The sequence below is a fragment of the Suricata suricatta genome, chromosome 10 (genome assembly GCF_006229205.1).
Source record: "Suricata suricatta isolate VVHF042 chromosome 10, meerkat_22Aug2017_6uvM2_HiC, whole genome shotgun sequence".
Taxonomy (NCBI): Eukaryota; Metazoa; Chordata; class Mammalia; order Carnivora; family Herpestidae; genus Suricata; species Suricata suricatta.
Window position 1 is genome coordinate 4,899,898 of NC_043709.1, and position 4,019 is coordinate 4,903,916.

Below are 4,019 nucleotides of genomic sequence, written 5' to 3' on the forward strand. Positions count from 1 at the left end.
AGCAAGAGAAGATGGCAGTACCCCTTTGTGAGAAGGAAGACCAGCTTCCCCGCGATGTGCAGTCAGGTTGCCGAGTGTGACCCTGACCGCAGAGGATCCCTTCGCCGCCGCCAGAAACGGGTGCAGGGGATTCCTGAGCAAGTGTGGTCCCTTCTCCCCGACAACGGAGAGCAGGACCTCGCCGCCTGCCTTGTTCCGTCTCTGGGTCTGCCATGGACCAGCTGCGTGTCCTGGGACAGAAGAACCCTTTCTGAGCCTCGGCTTCCCATCTGTAAACTGTAAGTAATCAGGGCGACTGGGTTGGTAGCACGGCCCGAGGGCGGGGAATGCGGAGGGAGGGGCAAGATGGCCCCGCCCCCTCGGGCTCCGGGGGGGCGTGGGGGGCCGCAGGGCACAGCCACACATGCGCGCTGCCTCTGAGCAGGTCCGCAGCACGTGTCCGCTGCAGCGCAGACACCCCTCCCTATGTCGGGACCCCAGGCCCCGCCCGGCTACGCTTGGCTTTTACGGACCCGAGAGTCTGCTTCTCGTGAGGAGCCGGGTTTCTCTCTGGCCACGCGCTTCGAAGTGGTTCCGAGGGACCAGTCCGATCACCAGCTCGCGCGAAGCCATGTCTTAGGAACCCTCTTCCATGACGCCCGTCGCTCCAGCGCGCCGCGGGTTCCCGCGCCTAGAACTCAGGCTTCCGGCGGAAGTTCCTCCCCGTGGGGGCGGAGCAGCGGGTAGAGCTGGTCACGCCCCCTACCGACTTAGCCAATCGGAGCTCCTCTCCTTGCTGAATGCGCAGACTCGCATTCCAATCAACGAGTGTCGTCGTTGCTCGGGCAACAGCGTCCAAGGGACAGCGAGTGGGCTGGGCTTCTGCGGGGAGCGGCCTGGGGTCCCGGCGCTCCGCTGTGGCCCGCGAGGCGGAGAATCGAGAAGGGGGCTCGGGTAAGGCGGCGCGGCCACGGCGCCCGGACCCTGCGCGCGAGCGGAGGGCAAGAGGAGGGCCGGGGCGGGCGGCTCCGAGGGTCCCACGGTCCTGGGACGGCAGCTGCCCACCTCCGAGACGCGGAGCCGCCCTCCTTCTAACGTGACCTTGGGCTTGGCGCTTACCCATTCAGCTCGTGTGTCAGCCGCCGTCGCGGGCCCTGGAGCTACTGCGGTGATTAGTGCGGTCCTCTCCCTTGGGCTGACGTCACATTTGGGGAAGACAGACCACAACGTGGAAGGTGGTGGCATCTTCCTCCCTGGATTTGTGAGGGTCACACGGGAAGCGTGTGGCACTGCCCTCAGTCACTCCGGTTTACAAAATGTTTCATGTCCCTTATGTCATTTGTTCGCCCAGAGATCCCGAGTGTCATTAACTCCCCCTGTAGAGGGCGACTCGAACCCTGTGGAGTGAAGGGGATCATCCGAACTTAACACCGCTAGGAAGCTGCAGAGTCAGAATTCAAACCCAGCGCTTGCCCCATGTTCAAACAAACAAACAAACTCATCTTTCTACAACATTCTTTGTCCCTCAGACCACGCACGGTTATCCTTGCCTCCTTCAGAAATTTGGTCCAGAAAGCACTTTGCGAAACGTTCAGTTGCAACGAGCATGCGTAAAATGATTGGCCGAGGCACCGGTATCCTTTCCTTCTCCTTCCCCGTCTCCCCTTTCCTTCCCTCCTAAAAATCTTTGCCTCTCAGAATGCCTTGCTCCCGTTAGGAGGACTCTTACTTGTCTTTCAAAGAGAGTCATTTAAGGATGTTTCTCGAGTCCTGTGTGCCCCTCAGTGGGTGGGCTTTCAGAAAGGCTGTACATAAATTCGACTTTCACACACCGTAGTCCCTTCATCTCTTTCTTTTATCCATTGTCTTCCACTCAACAAACATTTACTTGGCTGGGGCAGGGGGGACGGGTTCAAAAGTGAATCAGGCGTGACCCCTGGGATTATCTGTGAACACAGCAACCCCACGGCCATCTCCTTGAGGGCGGGGTTGTTATTTTTGTTTCCTTTGCCTCTCCTGGGTGCTTGCAGAAATTTGTCAAGAAAGGCTTACTCGAGACTTTAAATTTGCTCTCCAACTTTGTCCTGCCTCTCCCCTGCCCTTTTGCAGCCTTTCCCCGCGTGCAGAGGCCTCCAGAGCGCTGCGCCCAGACTCCGGCCGCTGACCGGCACACGGCGACAGAGCCAGCCCCCGGGACATGTTTCCTGGTCTGGTGCCCACGCACGGGAAGCCACTGGGAGGCCCCTGGCTGTTGACAAGACAATCGCTTTGATAAAGCTTCTTGGCAGGTGTGTATAGGGAGCGAGTGTGTAAGGTTGGCGGTCGCTGAGGGTCACTGCAGGTCTTCCTGGGAAACGTGAGACCAGGAGCTAACGGTTGGTTGCGTTCTTCCTTTAAATACCACGAGTGAGCTGACCTTTTGGTGAAGTATATTTAAGTGCAGGCTCATACAGGTGGGATTCTTGCAGTTTTTTAATATTAAAAAAATTTTTTTTAATGTTTTTATTTATTTTTGAGAGAGAGAGAGAGTGTGAGCAAGGGAGGGTCAGAGAAAGAGGGAGACACAGAATCTGAAGCAAACGCCAGGCTCTGAGCTGTCAGCACAGAGCCGGACGCAGGGCTCGATCCCACAAACTGTGAGATCATGACGCGAGCCGAAGCCACTGACTGAGCCCCCCAGGCGCACCTTGCAGTTTTTCAGTATTAACTCACCTTCAACAAGATGCCATTCAGGATATCCACGCCCCTCGGAAGAGGAGCCCTCAAGGAAAGGGATCTGTTTGAGAAAAGTCTGGGAATAGAGATAACATATAAATACGTTATATATCCAGGTCCAAAGAGTTTCATTTTCCTCCTTTTTTTCCTCTTTGTTTTGACCTTTTACTGCTCTCCTTTTTTTGTTGGCTTTGTTTTGGGTGCTACTGTTATTTTTGCCTCTCCATTTATTTGCAGTTTTACCCCTTTTTAAAAAAGTTTATTTTTGAGAGTAGGGGAGGGGCAGAGAGAGACAGAGAAATAGAACATCCTGCAGGGTCCATGCTGTCGGCCTGATGCGGGACTCCATCCCATGAACGGTGAGATCATGAGCTGAGCCGAAATCAAGAGTCAGACGCTTAACAGACTGAGCCCCCGGGTGGCCCTGGAGTGTTATGACTTCTCCTACTACTGGTCCTAAAGTACTAGTACTCGTGGCGAATACTTACGGAGCACTTAACCGTGTTCCAGGCACAGCCTAGGGGCCTCGCGTCCATTTTAAATTTAGTTCTTACCGCCTTACAAAACGGCACAGTTAACTTTTCCCATTTTATAGACAAAGCAATAGGGACTCGGGGAAGTTCAGGGCCTTCCAAGCCCATAGATGGTAGAGTGTGCTTTCTACTCCAGGATTGCCCGGCGGTAGGACCTCTGTGTTCCTGACCAGTGCTCTCGCCCTCAAAAATTTACATACTCCATAAAGCCCCTAAGGCTCTGAGTTGACTCGTAAGAATGCATATGACACAGTAAAACAAAACCACGTGAGTCAGGATCAGGAGGAAGGCAAATAGAATAGGAAAGTGACATCCGGAGGAGAGAAAATACTCTGATTGTCCATACTGGTTAATACAGTTGGGCTTTTTGAAAGCAGATTTAGTTGTGAGCTTCCTGTCGACTCAAGAAAAAAGAAAATACAAAAAGAGAAATTGAATTCATCTTGTCCAAAGAAAGCATTTTGATTTGTCTGGAAAACGAAAGCGTTTCTAACATGCCGGTGTTCCTCGCAGAACCTGGGCAGATGCCTCAGGGGCGCTCTGAAAGGTGGCAGTTTCCAGTAACTCCTTCTGAGTTTCTCCCCCCGCCCCCCCCCGGCCCCCAGCACCCCGGGACTTTTGTAGATGCTGCTGTCTCGTCCCCTGGGCTGGTTCCAGAACTTTGTTTGCTCATTTACATAACAGTTATTCATTCGGCACCTGCCACATGCCAGGGCCTGTCTCGGCATCAGGGACCCTGCGGTGATGGCCACGTCACTGTCCTGATAAGCCATGGTGCCTCCGTCCTGTCAC

The 4,019-nt window shown here is 54.4% G+C and overlaps 1 protein-coding gene across 1 annotated transcript in view; it reads left to right on the forward strand.

Annotated features, from left to right (window-relative positions):
- The first annotated feature begins 833 nt into the window (after window positions 1-833).
- Window positions 834-4,019, forward strand: part of EFCAB6 (EF-hand calcium binding domain 6) — a 223,589-nt gene continuing 220,403 nt past the window's right edge. The window contains exons 1-2 of the mRNA XM_029954101.1: window positions 834-933; window positions 2,089-2,267. The gene's annotated coding sequence lies outside the window, so the exon portion shown is untranslated. The remainder of the gene's footprint in view (window positions 934-2,088; window positions 2,268-4,019) is intronic.